Below are 20,935 nucleotides of genomic sequence, written 5' to 3'. Positions count from 1 at the left end.
AGAACGCATCTGTGCTGTGTGTAATAGGTGTGTTACTACACTACTTGATGGGTCCAAAGGCGTGTGAAGCATGTTTGTGGAGGCAGGTCATCAAAGATGGTGTGCCAAAGAAAACAATTGCTCTGAAGTTATACTTGTATTAATTGTGTATTATTAGAACTAGCCGTTCCCGGGGTAACATACACTGTTCTAGCAGATGTTAAAGGTCAATATCGGTCGGTAATTCATTGGGTCACTTTTGTCCCCCTTTTTAAATATCAGAATTACCACTGATTGCGTCCAGGAAGGCGGCATAGGTCCCTGTGACTTATTAATGGTCATTGAAAATGCTAAACATATAGGTAACTGTCTCCTTTTGAATTTTATAGGCATATTTGTATCAGAAAGAATGAGAGGTATGCACGGGATAAGAACAATATCTAAGTACCACTGATTACATGGGCCTCCATGATGTGTCTTTGTAGACAAGTAATTGTCAACCTTGTTCCATATTGCATAGTCCCTGTGGTGGCATAAGATTGCATAGTAGCATAAGCACAGCACCTACTTTCAGTTTTAGCTTGTGAGGAGGCATTCGTCCTACAGCATTTTGCTCTTTAGAGACTGCAACGTTGAGCCAGTAATTAACTGTTCATTGAAACTGGAACCGCTGTGCCCTGTGTGAAGAGAAGTGGGGGTGGAAGGAAGTAATTTGAAATTATTCTGAATGTTTATGATAGTGGAAGTTGACAGTGTAGAACCGTGCTCATTCTGTTTGTTAAAATGATAGCTACGTTGAAGTGGAAGGGCACACAGAGGTGAGCTTTGCCATTTGGACAGCAGAGGGCAACCTAATAACTGATGAATTGCATCAGCTGAGTACGGAACCATACCTAAGCGTTTTATATATAGAGATTATTGAGCAGCTCGTCCAGGCTTGATGTTACTTTAATTTCGGTAAATTGCAGTCTTGGAGTTTTACGCCTAAAATACAAGGTACAAACATACGAATGCAGAGATTAAAAAAATAGTCTGGATCAGGTAATCACACTAACGTAGGACATATTTATAGCTCTGAAATCTTGCTAGGTGTTCCCTGGAAGGTAGATGGTATCAGCATTTCTGGTATTGTGTTAAGAGATCTGTGTGGAACCTCCAGTCACAGGTTCCAATCTCAGCAGGGACAACGCTGCTCTTCATCTTTCAGAATTCAACTAATTGAGTGCCATTAAGTTGGATAGCAAAACACTCACTGTGATAGCACAGAGGGAGATATTCAAATGGAATGCTATGTAAAACCGTGTCATTTCTCCTATAACTGCATACTTTGCCGACTGAGGTATCGCTTAGCCAGCATGAGCATTTCTTATTTTAGAATTGTAGCAGAATAAATAAATAGCGTGCAATTGAATAGTTAAAATAAACTGCCCTCGGGTAGCCATTGTGACTATTGGTCTCACAAAATAATATCTGCTGTGGAATGTTTGTGCTGTGTTTAGGGTGGTGGAAGCGTTATCGATGGGGATAGACACAAAAATCAGATTCAGCACAGTCCATCGCTGGTCCTCTTCACATCTGGGGGAGAGCAAAAAGCAATAGGGACTCACCACTGGGAACCACCCTATATCTTAACGGACATATATTGCAAAGAAGAAGAATGCATAGCAAACAGGACGTGGACATTTATTTTCAACTCTATCGTAGCACTTGCTCCAATAAGCATCCTGTGAAGACATGAACCAAAGGGATGGACATAAAATGACACACAAAATCCATTCTTTCTCAGTTTGGACAATTTAGAAAAAGGTCATTATATCAATAAAAAATGTGGTCTGTTTAATTTCTGATTAAATTGTTTTATTTATTTGGAATGATTTAACAAAATGTTTCATGAGAAAAGTGAACAAGTGCAACACAACAAACCGGTACAAGGGAAAACCAGATAATTTGAAATTAACCCTGAAGGACATTATGGGCACAGAGCCCTAGAAAAAACTAACAAAAGGCTGGTACTGTATAGCCACCTCTTACAGAAAGAGACACATTATGGCTAGCAACCAAAGAGAGGATTTAGGGCCCAAACCCCTCGAAACGAAAACAAAGACTGACCTCTGCTGAAGATGAACCCTCAGAAATGTAAGTCTAGAGGCCATCTGCGCATGGATTGATGTTTCTCATTCACAAAGAGCTTGACCTGAGACTGGACAGTAGTTCATTCATTTTGGAAACTAACAAGCTTCTGAAAATAAGCTGCAAGAGAAGTAAAAATGCCTTCTGCTTCAACAGAGGATGAAGCGTGCGGGCGAGGTCATGCCCCCCCCCTCTCCCTTGGTGGACGGATGGGGAACAGTGAGCAGAAGGAGAATGTTCTGGGGAGCGTTCTGGGGGTTGGGCTTGGGGTACCAAACAGCAAGCGACGAGGGGAGGCGTGCTTAGAGAACTGGTAGGTGAAGATCAAAAAAGTGCGACGGGTCTAATAAGGTCCAAGTGTAGAATTCATAAGGTCAGTAGTGAACAACTATTCAATGAATATGCAGGTACAATGCTGAGGTGGAGATATTTGATGCCCAATCTTTTGAAGTTGGGAGTAAAAGAACTTTTTAAGGAGTAAAAAGGTCCATTCCTAGTCACAATTACAGTGTTTTATGTGTGTGAATATTGTTTTACTCTATAAAAGGTATCTTTTTGTAATCCATAATTCCTTAAAGCTTTCAATTCCTTCTAATTAAAAGATGCATTTTTACTTAAAGTTCCTCTTCAGATCAGATCAGACAGAATTAATAATACAGCTCGGTTTTATGGCACTGCAGTACTGGTTCCAGATATCTGAAAATATCCCTAGCTCCGTATGGGTGGGAGGGGAGGAGGCAGAATCTTATCTGTCAGCTGTTTCCTATTTTAGGTTGGTATTTTTACTCTGTGGATTTATATGTGGTTAGGCTTGCCTTTTTTTAGGGAGTAAAAGTGACTGGTACACTGCATATCTGTACGGCTGCGTAGAAGTGACAAAAAATAATTACATAGCTAGTAAAGGTCAAAATTTTCAAAACAAGATGGCAGCAACCAGAAATATAATTACAATGCTAAGAACAATCAAATATTTAAAGATCAAGCTCAGTAGCAACCAGAAATAAAATTGAGGTGGCAGAAGCAACCAAAATGTAAGTTCAAGGTGAGTATCAATAACAAATTTGACAAGGCAGGAAGCAACCTAAAAATTACATGGGAGCCTTGTTACGACCATTGTGTTGCAGGATATATTTTAGGCGCTGGCCGCGCATGGCCATACCCATCCCTTCTGCCATTCCCACTTACTACCGGCCCATTCCTGCCCAAAACACACCCTCTTGCAATCTCTTCTAGGTATCTCTATCGGGCAGTGAGAACACAAGTTGACCTGTTAGTGTTATTTCTAAACAGCTTTTTGAGAATGAATTAATTCATTGCATCTGTAAAAGCGCCACTGGTGTAATAAAAATGATTTAACCTAGTGTGTCTTCAGACATTTAAATTACATCTATCACTTACACTGAAGTCTTGCGAAAAACAAGCATTGGCAGTTCCAAAAGTTTGGGCTTTTTTGCAGGCATCGGGAAGGCAACTGCCAGGCACTGCCATAGTGGCATTAACTGGCTAATGAGGGAAGCTTGTGTAAAATGGGGCGATGACAAGGTCATCTATTAGCAGTGCATGGCAAATGCCTAATACTTAGGCACAAGTCAAAGGTGTTGGCTTTTCCAATGCTTGTTTTTAACAGAACTTTAGTGAAGGACGCGCAGAGTGCCTAAATCGAGTGGCTGAAGGCAGACCTGATTAATACAGTTTTATTACACCCGTAGCATGTTTACAGTTCCAATTAAGTCTCAGAAGACTGCTTTCAAAAACACTGGCAGGCACTTCTTGGGCAAGGTTTGATGGTAAGGCTTGATTAAAATGAGCTGAAAGAGATCCCATGAGGAGGTGCTTTGGGTCGGGAAGAGGCAGGAACTGGGTGGGCATCGCCATAGGGATTGGCAAGGCCATGGGCAGTCAATGGGTTGGAAAATAATCAAACAACGCCTGCAAGCTTTGTGTCCCTCCCCATATGCCATTCCTCCCTATCTGTAATCGAATGCAATAGTTTTAGTTTATAGCTTATAGCTGGTGCTAAGATGTCACCTAATAGCCAAAATGAACAAGCATTGATAAAGCCAACTGTTTGGCTTATATAGGCATAAGACAATTGCCAGGTACTGCTATAGTAGGCCCAGATAACTGCATAATTGCTGCCTACGTATGCCTAAAGGTAATAGTGTTATTGAAGAGCCTAGAAAATGCATATGCCTTTAAAAAAGCTTAAACTGTTGGATTTGTCAATGCTTGTTCTTCGTACGGTTACAGTAGAAATACTGTATCCTCCAGGGATAAAGGAGTTGACTATCGTGTTGGGCAGTGTTGTAAACTATGTCTGTCTGATGACACCACACAACTCTTTATGGGGCAGCCCTGCATCCTTCTCCCTTGTATTTTGAACGACTATGCTTCAGACCCCATACAGCATTACCCTGCATTTCATATCCGCTTCAAGTACCAAGACCACGTGGTCAGCCGTGGGCATAAGCGGCCCGCACGCAATGGCTGTGCTGCATGTACATCTGCTGCCCGCCATGCTCTCTCCTCATCCTCCCCACAATGCACCACCAATGACTGAGTGAATCCGCGGGGGTGCGAGGAGGAGCCAACCTCTTGTTGGATCATCAGCAGCAAATGGCATTTCAGGGTGGGGAAGAATGGAGGGAAATGGGGACCATAACCTGAATCGCCGGGAGCCCTGGTTGGTTTCCGTGGCTTGGGGCTCCAGCAGCGGAAGCCGCCAGCACCACGTGATGCATCTGGCTACCATTACACCCATGCACACCTGAGCAACGCTGCCCTCGAAGCGGCTCCTACACGCGAGATTCGGTTGGCAAGGGCTGCAAATAATCACATCATCAGTCTCTTGGGACACAGTCGTTAGTTACCCATTGCAGCTCAGGAGTCTTAATCAAGGAGCCGGGCCTTCCATTATCAGGCGCCTTTGCTTAGGCCACCTCTTCCCCCTCTGCATTGATTAACGTTCTCCTATGTGCACTGCAAGATGAATGGGGAGTAAGTGATGTTACTCTATAAACCGAATGACTTGCCCTTAGCGATAACCTGTCCACTGCCTTTTTACCAAATACTGGATTTCGAGCCCAAACACTGTGTGCTCTTTCCATTTTAATAATGCTTAAAGCAATATCATGTTTGAAATTAAGCTGCTAATGTATCTGGGAAATGTTTCTTATTCTGGTTGATAACTGCTTGTCAATAATGCATCTTAAGCATCATGGGTACCTTAGATATTGGTAAATTCGCTGTATGCCCCCAGCGTGCCCAATCTTTCTACTTAAAAACCCTAAACTCTTACATGATTTCTGATTTTAGTATTTGCAGTGCATCAAAAGTTCTCATTTCTACATATTGAGAAAAATGAACTGTGAAAAGGGGGTGTGCAGTCCCCCAAAACAAGAGCCCCCTATTGTACAAATGGGCGAACACTCGCACGCGTGGAAGTAGTGGCGTTGCACAAAGCAATATCTACTAAGACCGCATTATGCAGGTCTAGGAAATAACGCAAATAAGTAACATTATTCAGTCAACATACACAAGTGTTGCTTTCCGTGGAATAAACAAAAAATCAAAAGTTGTGCAACCATCAATGCCCATATTAGATTACGCACAGTGTGAAAGCTGCCCTGAGATTAACTTGGGGGAAAACACTTAACCCTTGATGTAAATATACACTTAGAAATGTTTAACACTCATGGGCCCTATCACAGAAACTGGGGGTCTCCACTATCAGTCAGCATGCACACCGACTGCAAGGCTCCAGGGAACGCCCCATAAAGAATGGAGCAGTTCTGGGTGCAGGGTGTTGCAGGAGTAAGGGATGCATTTCAACTGTGGTGGGCCCCATGTGACTATGGCCCTGTTCCCAAGCTCCGCTCGCCCTGCTATGCTCCCACATCGGTGTCAGGGTCGGACTGGGACTAGAAATAGGCTCGGTCACCCAACAAAAAGTGGCCCGCCCCTCGCTTCAAAAAAAGTGGCCCACCCCTCGCCTCACGACCCTTGACCTCTGGTTACATGACCGGAAGTGATGGAAGAACATTGCCAGCGCTTGGGCCATCTTTTCACTGCAGGTGGTTCACCCAGTGGGAGCCACATGTCTACCCAAGAGTGTGTTGGAATCCATTACTGCAGGGGGGAGCTCAGTCTCCCGCGTACCCTAAGAGGAAGCAGACAACATATGCATCCCTGTGATAATGGGAGACATTTCCTGAGGACGCGCTTAGTCCTTTATTCCCACCTTGTAGGCGCTGTGGAATCACAACTGTCAGCCCAGGTGTATCCTATGATCTTTAATCAGTCAAAAACGTGTGGGAGCTGCACCAGATTGCTATCACATTTACTAGGACGACTGTGGCGCGTCTCAAATGGCTCTTCGCACATTTAGATGCAAGGCATTATCTTTGCCTAGTTATGTTATAGACGAACAGACCCATGCTAGAGTACAGGTAGGCACGTGCCATAAACTTTCGGGGTTCGGATTTAGGATTCGATGAGCAGGGGCTCATGTGTCAGGCATCAGCCAGTAGGTGGGGGCTACCACTGGGGAGCCAGGAGCAAGTACACGGCGCACTGCATATCTAACCGCCACATGAGATGCACACTTCTGCCCAACGTGTACGATCCATTCTATTTAAATGTCTCCTAGTTCTTTCCCAAACACATGCATGCTTGTAAAGCACTAGGGGAGCCAAATGTAGCTGTTGGTTTTAAGCTAACCTGGGTCTTCCAGGGTAGAAGCAGGAGCTAAAGAGCTCCCAGCTCCCCTCAGTTTCAAACCCTGCTTTTGTTGTTTAGGTTTTGGATCATAGGTTTTGCTTTAGTGACACCTAGTGGACCAAAATATATTGATATTGATAATGGTAAATGGCAAATAAGTATTAATTCATATCAATTTACTGAAAAGTTAGCATTATGTGTGTGTTGCAATGAGATGTGTCTGTTGTCAAGTTAATGGAAATATCCCTAGAAAAACAGTTTGTTTAGCTCTAATTTTTTGAACTGCGTGTCTGTTTTGTGTGAATACTTTAATGAATATCATCACTTGTGATGGTGTTAACTTGAATGCTGTCCTTCAGTCATGTCAATGACCTTATGGGAAATATTTTGAGGCTGCTCTTGACACCTTTTGGCTTTGCCACTGCTTGTTAAATCTTGAATCAAAGGTCTCTGGTTTGAATACACTGGCCAGCCTATCATTCAAGAGTGTGGAACCCTGACAAATACATGGGGAATGTCTTATATTGCAAATTACCATGCAAAGGTGGATCATCACAGCTCTCAATGACATCCTTTGGAGGTGCCTTTGGACATTTGTCTTAAATTGGCGCTACATGAAGAATCCAAATGTGATCTATTTCATGATATTTATAACGTACAGATAGAAATACAAAACAATATCAAGCACTACTAATTCTCCTCTTTCGAAAGCGCCATTAGGCCAATGGACTGGACCCACACAGACATTTCAGGCCTAAATTCTTGGAGATAGCCTACACTTAAAGAGCCCCTCTTTGAGAAAGGGGTCAGGATGCATGTCTGACTTAGTGCTTCATCCTTGCGAGATCCATACATTGATTACCATTAAATTGGCTATTGACAGCACATATTTGTATAGAGAGAGAGGTGGCAATAGACTCCGCAAGGGTGGGAGGGCTACATTCTATAGAAATCGTGTTATCATAACAACACTTGTTTGCCACTAGAACATAACTGATGTCTACATATGAAAGCATGTCTATTCACATGTTTATGTAATGTTACCATGTTTGTACACTGCACTAAGTCACCAGCTTAATCTATGACGGCCCAAGCTTGTTTCCCAGCCAATGGTCTCCAGACCTGGGACTGCGGCAAAACAGCACAAGCACTGCCAATGGCAACAGTTTGGCCTTTTTCTGTATGCATAGAAAATGCACTTTCCAGTCACTGCCTTAGTGGCATTGACTGGCCATTGATGGTAACAGGTAAAAAATTGTGTGAGCATCTGGTCATCTAATAGCAGAGCCTGGCAAATGCTAAATACTTACACAAGCCAAAACTGTTAGCTTTGACAATGCTTGTTTTTAACAGGACTTCCATGAAGGACACACATAGTGCTCATAAATCGAGTCGCTGAAGGCAAACCTGGTTAAGAAATGTTTATATGCACCCGGCGAAGGACGCTCAGCCATTCAGTTGGCCGGGAACAGTGGACGAGAAAACACATTCTCCACCTGCTGTTCCAACCACCCGAGGCCCTTCCTCGGGTGTCAAGTGACACCAATCTCCTGAAAAAAAAAAAAAGATTTGCCTCAAGGATAAAACTGCGAATGGCGTTCACCTCCGCTGTGTGGAGCAGACATGGCCGGTAACGGGCCACAGCCGTACTCGATGCCCTTGCTTCGCTCGGGCCTACTTAGGCTCAGGCGAGGGGGCTGTTATTGGCCATGTCTGCCCGCCAGAGCAAATCCCATATTACACCAGTAGCAGGTTTACAGCTCTAAGTAAATCGTTAACTCTCAAAGGAATGCTTTGAAAAAAAGACTTTCAGAAACTTTGAGTGCAAGATTTGATGGTAAGGGTTAATTAAAGCGAGCTGAAAGAGTTCCCATGAGAAGGTGTTTTGGGAGTGGGGCAGAACTTGTTTGGGACTGGCCATAGGGATTGGCATGGTATTGGGAGTCAATGGGTGGGAAAATAACCAAACAACACTTACAAGCTGTGTGTCCCTCTTCATATGCCCTTTCTTCCTATCTGTACTCTAATACATTCGTTTTGGCTTATAACAAGCAAGTGCCAATGGCCCAAACTAGAAATGAGAGCGGCAGTGCCAAATAAAGGACAAAACATGGCAAGACTGACAAATAAGGGAACACAGTTAGGGGTAATTATTGTGGTAGCTTGGAAGCATGAAACTACAAGAGTGAGGAGAGTGAATGAATATTAGTATCTTTGGGGACCATGCTAGCCAATCAGGACCCATCGAACTTCAGCATGATTAGTCAGTGCAAGCCACCGATCACTTCTGAAGGCCAGCGACTTTCCCTGTATATCTCTCCCTCACCTCCATTCTCATCCCCCTTTCACTTCTGCAAGCACCCACCGACCTCCTTTCTCCACCCCATTCCATCACCCTCCCACCACCAGGACAGGCTCCCACTTACATCCTGTGGTTGGCTGTGTCCCCCGCTGACTTCCTCCTGACTCCCTCCACCTCCCGCGATGCACGTCATCCATGACCACGCACCCACCAATCACTGAAATGGAGGAGTGACTCTGCATGGAACACCGGCTTTCATTAATTCGACATCCTTTTATCAGTTTAATTTAAAAAACACACATTAGTACCCGGCAAGGTTCAACCAGAATGTAACAAACATTCTGATTGGCCCTAGCCGGGGCATTACCCAACTGGGGATCCCTTGGCCGGGATTCCATTCCTCTGTTCCTGGTGGGGGCGTGGCAGCCCCTCAGCCAATGAGGAGTCTTGAAACTGGTCCATCCCCTCTCCGAGTCTCCATGTGGCTGGAGGCTGCCATTCTCCCCCGCTGGGGATTCAGGACATTTTTTTTTCCCTCTTCCCCCTCCTCCCAACCCCACTTAGCTTCTTATCTCTCCTTTTTCGGAAGATAACACGCTGGGAACACTTCTGTTCCCAGTGTGTCCGCTCCCGATGGCCGCCATGAAAAGGGAAAACGCAGTCCGTTTTCCCTTCCCCGGCAGCTATTTTCTTTGAAAAAATGTGTTTTCTGTTTCCGAGCGTTTCGGAACAGAAAAAATGCTATTAGTACCCCAGTCTTGCAGGCCGCGGTGCTATTATCAATAAGCCCCTCGCCGTGGAGGCATTACCGAGTCAGGTAATGCTCCGCGGCTCGTGGCTTATTGCTTAATTATTACCACCTTGACATGTTCCGGGTGCTAATAGCATTAATTGCTGCTTTTTCTGATACAATTACACAGAAATGGTTCTGAGCACTCACCACGGCCTTTGCTTCACTTGGATCTGCCATGGCTTAGGCTGGCGGACCATTAGTAGCAAAAGTCATCCGAAAATGTGGGAATTAATGCTACAGTGTATAAGGTGAGAAATAGAAGCTAGCACAGTTGGGGATGCACTACCACCTTTTTTTGGTGGAGTAAATATCTCTTACAGCACAACATCTACAACATTGTGGAAAGGTTTCTTCTGAGAGAAACACTTTAATCAGTATTTCCAATTTACCGAGGCACTGCGATACACCTTCATTTCTAGGTGTCCAATTTATTCTATGTGAGAATGGATCTCCGAAGCTACTGAAGGCACTGTCACTGCATACGTTCTTTGCAATATAACACCCACACACTAACTGCCCGGCTGCACTGTAATCCAAGCCCAGGGCCTGTTGGTTTCACATATGAGCTGCAATGTACCCAAAGAGCACACACATACATTGTCCTGTGAATGATATGCTGTGAATTTATAGAGAACTTGTTACATGCACTACGATCCAATAATGAAACCTTGATGGTACCACCGGAGGCTGTAAGCGAGAGTGGCGTGAGTTAAGGAGCAGTACGAAAAAGGGGGTTAAACCTTTCCGTGCGGCCTGGCAGGGACAGAAGGTACTGATCAAGTCCTCATTTCTTAATCACTGTCTACAAAGCAAGCACCACCAAATGATTACTCTATGTGTTACTACCAATAAACAAATGGTGCCAATTTCATCAACTAGGGAATGGCAAAAGTCGAACGTGACCTAACTGGGATTCAAACCAGTGACTTTCAGATTACTGGACAGCCAATCAGCCCACTGGGCTATCTTGCCAGACAGCAATAGTCCAGAAAGGATTTGAAATGTCTGCAAAGAGCTAAGCTATAATGCAGAGGCCCAAATGCACAGAACATGTAGAGGTGTAACAGTATCAACATCAAGCAAATGTCTGTGCTTCCCCCCCCCACCCCTCGCTCCACCCATTGCAAATGTCTTCAACCCTCTCAGAACACTTATGGCGCCACTTATTGCGACTTCATAACATTGGAATTTTGGTAAGACATTGTAAAACATGAGGTGTTGCTAGGTCTGGAAAAGATCAGCGGCTAAGCTAATGCTGGGACTGGTGGCGTTGTGGCTAGCTATAGCCTTTTGGTTGTAGCCCTAGAGCTTCTATCCGGAGCTACAACCAAAGGACCCGGGGCTAGAGCCCCCTTAGCCCCCCCTAGCAACGCCTCTGATTTTAACCACTGTTACAACGCCTGATGTTTCTCACCCAACATTTCGCCTCAGTACTCAGAGCCTCCACTAGCCAACATTCCACCAGGATAATGCTCACTGCAAGGTCCCACACACCTGAACAGAGGTTTGAACCTCTGAACAGGTTGTGTGATGTAACTATGTTATAATGCCCTTGAGCCCTGGTTTCAGGGCTCTAACAGGTGTTGTTGCAACCTATCCTTGTTATGCAACCTAGGCTTAGCCTCAGACCCATAACTCAACTGTGGAATGATAACACCTGTTAGAGCACTGCAGTTTTGCACTGGATACAGCAGGATTAAAGTGATGGCCATATTGTGCTGTTATTATCTACTCACAAACTGTTACAGGTGGGGTCTTCAACTCTTTTATGAATTTCCCACAAAAGCCCATTAACTGCACCATGTTCATTAATACAAACCAAATACTGAGACATGCCCAACTAATCACACCTAAATTTCTAGCAGTGGTTATGCTGGAAGAGTTGATTATGTCACATGTATCAAAAAGCCAATCAAACAAGCGTATCAAATACTTTGGTGACTCTGTCACAGGCATAGGGTGTCAAATGAACAAAGAACTCCCGCACACCGTCGCTTTCTTGAGAGACCATTGAGAGGCGCAGCCAGGCTCTAAGAAGGCGGACACGCCAACCAAGAAGCATAAGCTGCCAAACTCCTGCACACTCTGGCTCACTTGATAAGCCATTTAGAGGCATAGCCAGGCTCAAAGAAGGCGGACACTCCAACCAAGAAGCATAAGCTGCCAAACTCCCGCACACTCTGGCTCGCTTGAGAGGCAATTGAGAGGCGTAGCCAGGCTCAAAGAAGGCGGACACTCCAACCAAGAAGCATAAGCTGCCAAACTCCCGCACACTCTGGCTCGCTTGAGAGGCAATTGAGAGGCGTAGCCAGGCTCAAAGAAGGCGGACACTCCAACCAAGAAGCATAAGCCCCCAATCTCCCGCACACTCTGGCTCGCTTGAGAGGCAATTGAGAGGCATAGCCAGGCTCAAAGAAGGCGGACACTCTAACCAAGAAGCATAAGCTGCCAAACTCCCGCACACTCTGGCTCTCTTGGCTAACGGCAAGTGAAGCCACAAGGCAACATGAACAGGTTTGATTTCTCCAATGATCAGGTAGCCTTCCATGATGCGATTGCCAGCTGAGATGAATGCGGAGAAACACGCATTCCACATGGGCCAAGGCAACAGGCCTGCAGTATTTACCCCAATGAGCGTCTCTGGGCACAAATGGCGGATTTAACATCAACTCGACTAGGATTATCGCTGCAGTCCACAACTCCTTGTTTTTGCAATTAGAAATGTCATATGTACCCAGGAAATATTCACAACAATGCCGCCACAGTAATCCTAACGCACTATATGTCAGGTGAAATGTAATTCATTCTGTTTAAGTTTGTTCATTTATAAAAACGTCTCACAATTCGGAGCACGCTAAAGCTATGCAGGGGCTTGTTTATTTTATTTTACTTGTAAGGTTGGATCATTTTTAAGGAGGATATTTTGGCAACCGCTAACTGGAGGATGGTTGTTTAATTTGCTTCACATCCGATTTTAATAATTAAAACATATTTAATGTTACGTTCAGAATTCTGAAGCAAAATGCTGATGCAAGAACCTTTTTTTTACACCAATACCAATTACTGGCCGCGTTGTGCTTATTAGTGATAAAGTAAAACTGAGAAACGCACTTATCAGAATTCTGCAGAAAACTCCCAGTGTGCTGTACATTGTTGCAAAGAAATATTCTAATGTATCATAAAACATAAATATTTTAGTTCTGCCTTGATTGAATTGAATGCAATTAAAGCGGGAAAATGAATCGGATCCAGTAAGCGTAGTCCCGCGCTAAAGGGAATGATTATGTCAATGTAACGATGCAACCAGGCCCGCGCGCACGCAAAGAATTAGGATCATTGAAGCCGAACATGTAGACACCATCATGTTTGAGGACATTCTGGGGAATGGCAGCTTACTACAGCATCATTAACATGTTAGATAAACTGCACTTGCACCCGGACAACTGTGCAATTATACCAAGTACATTTCAAGCAGAAACTTTTCTGGTTTACTGGTTTAACCTCAGCTTTCGCAGTTAAGAGGATATCGCAGTCAAAAAACAAATGCCACAGTTTGGGCTTTTGTGTAGGCATTGGAAAGGCGCTTGTAAGGCACTGCTGTACTGGCACTAACTGGCCATTAATGGTAGCAGGTGCAAAATGGTGCAAATACCTGGGCATCCAATAGCTGTGCCTGGAAAATACCCAACATGTATAAACAAGCCACACCTGTTGGCTTTGCCAGTGCTTGTTTTTAAAAGGTCTTGAGTGAAGGACACGCCTAAGGCAGACCTGGTTTAGACATTTTTATTACACTAGTAGCTGTTTACAGCACCAATTAGGTCATTAACATTTAGAAGACTGCTTTGAAAAAACACTGGCAGGCACCTCAGTGCAATGCTTGATGGTAAGGCTTGATTAAAGCAAGCTGAAGGTGTTCCCATGAGGATGTGTTTTGGACAGGTAGGGCCAAGAACCAGATGGGAATGGTTATAGGGATTAGTATGGCCATTGGTACTCAATGGGTGGGCAAAAAACCAAACAGCACTTGGAAGCTGTGTGTCTCTCCTCATTTGAAAACGTCTGCCTACCTGTACTCTAATGCAATAGTTTCAGCTTATAGGTGGCGCTGCCACCTAACAGCCCAAACGAATGAGCAAACGTGATGGGATATGCTACTTTATTTTGGTGAAGAATATAGTGATATCGCTGCTCATTGCTGAGATCTCCATTCCTGCTGCAGGTCAAAGCGCTGAATCCTGGAAGGAGCCAATATGCCCCTTTATCTTTCAAATTGGGTAATAGTCACCTCGGATGTACAGGTCTATTATAGGGGTAAAAATGGCAGCACACAATATATACAGATTATTTTCTAGTATTATTGTAGTTAAGTAGCATCCTAAATTGTGGATGGGTGTTATCTATTCATAACCAAGATTTAGATACTCTCAAAGGCAGAAAAGCCAGACAACCCTCCGCTGTGTCCTTTTATGGAACACTCAGTCCCACCACGGGACTATTGGACATGGTGGCATCCCACGCTAATACCAGAGTTGATCTGACAAAGAAGGCAAGATGGTGGCACATTCTGCCAATCTGTCCTGCAGGGAGTCATCAATGCTTTCTGTCCACCTTTAGATCGAGTCACTGGAGCATTTCAAAGGCTTCTTCATCTCATGGAAGTGTCAATGGTGCCCCCGGGAAAAGGTGGGTGCAACAATTTTGTAACAAATGCCAAGCACAGATATGACCTGTTTGTGAATTGTGTCTGGATTCAAGCTTGATTTCACACTTGAGAGGAGGCACCGGAAGACGCTGACACAAACTGAATGTGGCAACACCCACTGATTGGATGGTCACCAGAAATTGATTGAATATTACCCTTTGATAACCCCCAACCTCCTATTTGACCTGCCTGCATCCTTACATTTTAAAATCAAGTGATGAGTAACGAAGCACAGTAAGAAGGCATCACAGAGAACACAGTGAATTGGAATTGAGAGGAAGCCCTGATGGCCACTGCACTATTCCAAGAACTGTTGTCAGAGCTTTGCCCAGTATATCCAGCTACTGGATTTCCATACATCAGAGAGACAAAGGAGTGATGTCTCTTTCCTTGAGCCAGGGACTGGCATAAGCTCTCTGGGATCCCCTGCACCTAAGAAAGACTTACTGTCTACATTGCTACCCAACACAAAGAAATGAAAGTAACGGCCACAGAGAGCAGTGACAACCAGCAGAGCCTCACAACTGTGCCTCCTATCCAAAAGAGAGAACTAAACTAGAGCAGAGGGGTTCACCCCTCTGACCCCAAATCCAAAGAGGCAAGTGCACATGTCAGGGTTTGAAATTGCGGGCAGCTGGGAGCTATTTAGGTCCTGCTGATAGCCCAGGAGAGCCAGGTTAGCTTAAAACCAACAGTTACCAGGAGCTACTTTTGACCCCCCCCGACCAACTGATTCAGAACAAACACAACTATGTGCATTTAACTCACTGCATTTGGGACATTAGGATACATCAATATGAGATTTAAAGGATAAGGGGTCATACATTCATACATAATTATATGTTTGCATTTTATGTGGAAGTTAGATTTGCATAACGCTGCTTGTTCCCAAGTGGTAGCTTCTGGTGACTGGTTACTGCTGGATACACAGGAGATGAGTGTAGCTCCTGATTATCCAATCTTAATTTCGAGCCGTCCATGAATTTAGATTCTCGATAGCTGACAGCTTGATTCCTGCATTTACAAAACCCTTAACCCAGAGTGGAACCAGGGAAATAACCGGGACCAGTGCTATCATCAATCCTGCAAAGCAAAACATCTTAGACTCTTGGTGCCACAGCTGTGGTGCCCACATTCAGCTGGAGCTACCATATTTGTGTTCACCACATCAAGGACTGTATGAACTGTCCATCAGCACAGCCGAAGCAATCAAATAATGGAAAGGATTGCATTGTACACAAGCACCAACAAACAATGACTGTCAACAACTGGACTCCTGACACCCTCGTCTCGGGAGGATAGCTCAGGGGCAACACTCTCGCCTTGGAAGCAAGATGATGTGTAGCAACACAGGTTCGATCCGCAAGTCAGTGCTTAGAAACCACTGGGTATGAACCGCGTTATAAGTGAACAATTACAATTAACTAGGGGTAGCAATGGGACAGACGCTCACATGTTCAGGAGACAATGACAAATGAGTCTGAATAGATATTTTTGGGGCAATATAAAAAAAAAACAACACTGGCACTGAAGACAATACTAACCTTCAGAACATTGTAACAAACTCCCCTGGAGACTTTTGGCACCAACATTACAGACTTGAAACTTGTATCAAACCATAAGAGGTGATGGCTGGAAGGTTTGGAATGAATCCTAACCTCTGGCATTGCTCTGGGCAACCCCCTTCACCATCGTTCTTTGCCTACCAAGCCATTACAAAAGGGGAAAGAGCATATGCAAATCAGGGCTGGTCCCACCCCAAAAGGGGCAGTCCAGTCCAAACTGCTTTGTCATATTCCTTCTGCACGAAACCACAAGCATCCTCAGACATGTTTTGGCCTTGTTGGGCCTCAACAGAGAGGAGTAGCATGCGTCTATAGGCCCAGCAGGAACGAGATTCACGTCTGGGCATACCCGTCCCACTCGGGGTGACTTACATTTACAGAGCATGCCAGTGGTTCAGATTGATTTGAAAACTTCTACCCATCACTTTTTGGGTTTTAGTTTGTAACCTGTATCAACATCTTTTCTTATGGTAACAAGGTTTTCAGTTTCTTTTCATAATACTGCTCCTTGACTGCTCAACCAAAGCTCCCAAAAGGTGAGCCAAGGAAAGCTTGTGAAGTTCTACTTGTCTATAATTAGGAAGGGGACTCCCTTCCTCAAAGACAAGGCTGGAAGAATCCTCCTTAACTTTTTCCCAAACTCTTTGACAACAAGTAATCAGTAGAATTGACTGGTTCCTGCCAACTCTTCCTTTTCCACTGCGTGTTGCGCTGAAAGCTTTTGGACTATCAAAAATGTGTGTGTGGATGATTGGGATATCCCTTACTGATGGAACACTACTAGGCCACTAGCAACTTGGTGAATGATAGCAGAATCCATCGCAGTAGCCACCACTGAGATATCATGCTTTCAGAGTGCAAGTGGCCTGTCAAACTACCCCGCCCACTTTGCAATGCCAGCAGGCCCCACCCCACGCCTTGCACATGTTCACCCCGGTCTTTCCTCTGGAAGCCGTCAGGCCTTTCCACGCTGTTGAGCAGCCCACAATTGCACTCTCTGTACCCCTTCAAAGGAGGGCACCCAAGGACATTCAATACCCTCGCCCAATGATCACTGTGGAAGGATGCACCTCAAGTTCTCTGCGTCCTCCAGGCTGCCAGAGCTCTGCCTCTGGGTCTTCTGCCTCCACTTATTAATTAGGAAGGGGTACAAGGAAAGGAAGAAACACAAAAAGCCTGATAGGACAGGGACAGGGTGACCGATTATCGCACCCCTCCCTTCTCTGCCTACCCTGCCCCCATTTATCAACATACAAAAGCCCAAACTATTGGCTTTGTCCACGATCACTCCATGCTATGTTCTTTGGCGCACATGTCTTAAATGGCAGGAAGCTTGGCTTGTTAACCCCGTTTGCCAGAAATGCTCCAAAGTGTTTCAGACCACTGTCGGGGAGCTCAGTCTGTTTGACGGTGTTGGGTGAGCGAAGAAAACTCATTATGGGGGATAAGTTATGATGCCGCACTGAATACTCATTCATTTCAGATTCAAATTCTGAATCAACATTGATTACATTGACTTTTGAAAAGCAGATGAGAAATTCATACTTTCAAATAGATATGACAAAATTATGCTGAAATACATTTTCAAAGTGATTGAAACGTGTACCCAGTTCAGGTGACACTCGCGCATGCACATTTTTCAAAGATATAACAAACACTTAGCGATGGGTATTACATGACATGGTGTAGTTATTTGGAGTGACTACTGTGTGCACTGCACGATCAGCTGGGGAGCATCGGAAGGCAGCGCGTTCCTAATGCCCACTGGCAGGTAACATGTATCTTGGCATCCAGTAGAATAAGCACCAGTGAGCTGTGCAGCCCAACCAAGCCCGTCACGGCCAATTGAATGCAAACTCTACTTGATTAAGGACTGCTACATCCCCACAGTGCACATATCATCTTTGCTCTCTGACAGATGAGCCTGCTCACGAGACGCCGCTTCTTAATCTATGCTCCCAAGCACTTGTAATTACTGCAAAATGCATGCTCGCATGTTTACAGGTTACAAAATATGATCCTCCGAAGGCGGCAATCAGGCTGCCATAAAGTGAGAGGCACTTGTAAAACTGGAAATATGCTTGTTAAAATGGAAATATGGAGTTCTAATATGGCACTTCTTATTTTGTCTGGAAAGTTTTGTAGGAAAAAAGAAGACGCTTCAGCCTACTGCGTTCGACTGTGGCTTTAGAGCACTTCACAACTTAACCTGCTGGTCCCATAATGTCTGCATTGGACTGTCGCTTCACTGGGAGGCATTGCTAGAACTCTGGTTTTCCCGTGCGGGTCAGCCAATGGTCATCCTAGTCACCACTCCTTTGCAGCAAAGGCATCTGCCCATTGGCCCGCCCTGCCCTAGGTTCTCATGAAACACATTCAATACCATGTCAAGATCAAACGCTGCAGACCCGCCTGCACATGACGACATGTTTACAGATTTATTCTAGGCACTTGCCAGATCGGCCAGTTACCTCAAAATGGCGGAAAAAATGATTTATGGCAGCAGGAGCATCTTGAACATGAGGTGATCAATAGAGAACAGCAGGGTGGGCATGATAGAAACTCAGATGTTGTACCTTAGGTGACCTTACTGCCATCACCATGACCTCGAATGCTGTAGGTTGCCTGGAAATCATGTAGACCCTTGTCAGAGCATTATATGATGAACTGCACACTACATTGTAGGGAAATAACTGCTTTGGTAAATGTGAAACATTATTTTTAACAGGCGGTGTGTATGTTGGGTGGGTAATTCTGTGTGTTTGACTATGCCACTAAATTAGAGATAGCTGATAGGAGGATAAAATAAGGCCAGGAGATTGTGGCAGCTGTTATGGTGCACCGTGCAAAAAGTTGGAGAGGGCAAACTATCTTTCCACAAGCAAATGACTGCACTTGCGTGTTCTTCAATTACATCAAAGACTTCATATTACATTGCAGGCAAATAGCAGTGTACACTGTACAGAGCATTATGTTGCAGGAAAATAATTGTCGTGCCATAAATGGCTACTAATGTAGATATCTCTGGTAGAAAATCTGAGGCACAATAATTAATAACAAAGCAACTGATTGCAGTTGTGGGCTCTGAGATAACATGATAAACTTTACATCACATTGCAGGAAAATAACAATTATTTTTGCGTAGATTACCATCACTGGAACATTATGCAAAATTATCTTTAACAATTTTGTGTTGGTAAGGGAAATCGTGGTTCATGGTAAAGTACTAAGTGGCACGATCTACAGTTGTTTTTTACATGTTTCCATTAATGACCCTTATTTCCTGTCGAAGGACAGGGCGATCAAATGATTTTCTCAGCAACAAAGCTTTGATTAGAGCCCATTTATGTTGTTTAAAACGTCATCAATTTAGGCACTCGCCACATCTCCTCTCTCTCTTTTAGCTCAACTCATGTCATCATGTCATCGCATAATCACACCCTATTTCTCATTTACAACCCCCTCCATTCGGATCTCTTATTTCTATAAGGTAGTAGGTCTGCCAGCTTCTACTCCAACCAACCAGACTGTTGTGGACCTTGTTCTGACGTGGGTTCTCGCGTCCTTCTCCATCTATACCCATCCAATGTACATCCCTCTCTACGATTCTCATTCCAGCAGGCGACTTGCTTGTCCACATCGGGTCTCTTGAGTTTTTGTCTCATTCAGGGCTTACATCTACCGAGTTGTTTTTACAGAAATCATAGCCACAGTAACCCCCAATTAAACCAGCTGTTTCCTTTTCACTCTGCCCTCACCGCCTGGTAGCAGAAGAACAGTTTGAAAACAAATCTGAGCAGAACAAATGTTTTAATTGTCGGTCTGATTATTCACACTGGCCAAATAACCTCGGCTGTGTTATTTAGCAGTTACAACACTGCAGACTGTTCTGTCAGGTATATGGGATTCATGTTCAATATTCTCTTGCTTTAGTCCCTAAGACCCTCCTGTTTCAAAACTGCTTTTAGTTTCCATGTTTAATTCACATGTACTGTCATTTCTGGCATTTCGACTCAGAGGTACTGTTTAGCCATTTTAAATAAATAAATATTGATGTTAGCCTCTTGCCTTGACTATTCTAGTAGTCTCCACTTCAGTGTTTCTGACTATTCCTGCCGTGGGTTCATAGCACAAGACCTGTCCACACTGAAGAGATCATATCACATCTATTTCAACGTTACTGTCCTGGTTCGAAGTAACTCCGTGGATCCAACTTAAATGTTACAGCTTTATAGAGTTGTGTGTTATGCCAGCGACTGTTACGATCAAAGCACTGCCCTCACATAGATATGCAGTGCTCAGAGATAACATTGAAATAATTAGTCAGCTTTAAAAACACAGGAGCTTTGACATTCCAGTGCCCACTTCTATAGGACATTCTAGCACCCCTAGCACCTAGGTAGACCAAGAACCTGGGAGACATCTTGCACTCCACTCTACCCTTCGCTTCCCAAGTCAAAGGCATCAGCAAGAAAACACCTGTCCAACTCTACCTCTTACAATATATTACCCCACTCTTCCCAAAATTTAGGAACTGGAGGAAAATCTTGTAGTGCAACACTTAGTTTACTGCAATAGTATGCTTGCAGGAGCCCTGAATTACCTGATTCTGAACCAGACTGATATGCAAGGTAAAAAAAAAAAACAGGCTCACATCTCTGCTAACCTTGCTTCCCTGAACTGGCTACCCATAGATACGAGAATCTAATCACGTCTTCCATAAAGCCGCCCCTAACTACATG

The 20,935-nt window shown here is 44.3% G+C and overlaps 1 protein-coding gene across 4 annotated transcripts in view; it reads right to left on the bottom strand.

Moving 5' to 3' along the window:
* The window catches only part of NCKAP5 (NCK associated protein 5), a 1,061,124-nt gene that overhangs the window by 641,281 nt on the left and 398,908 nt on the right, over window positions 1–20,935 (bottom strand). The window lies entirely within an intron of this gene.

This window comes from Ambystoma mexicanum, chromosome 9 (assembly GCF_040938575.1).
Source record: "Ambystoma mexicanum isolate Mex_15411 chromosome 9, UKY_AmexF1_1, whole genome shotgun sequence".
Classification (NCBI taxonomy): Eukaryota; Metazoa; Chordata; class Amphibia; order Caudata; family Ambystomatidae; genus Ambystoma; species Ambystoma mexicanum.
The sequence above is the reverse complement of the archived record's forward strand: the minus strand, read 5'-3'. Positions and strand labels throughout refer to the sequence as shown.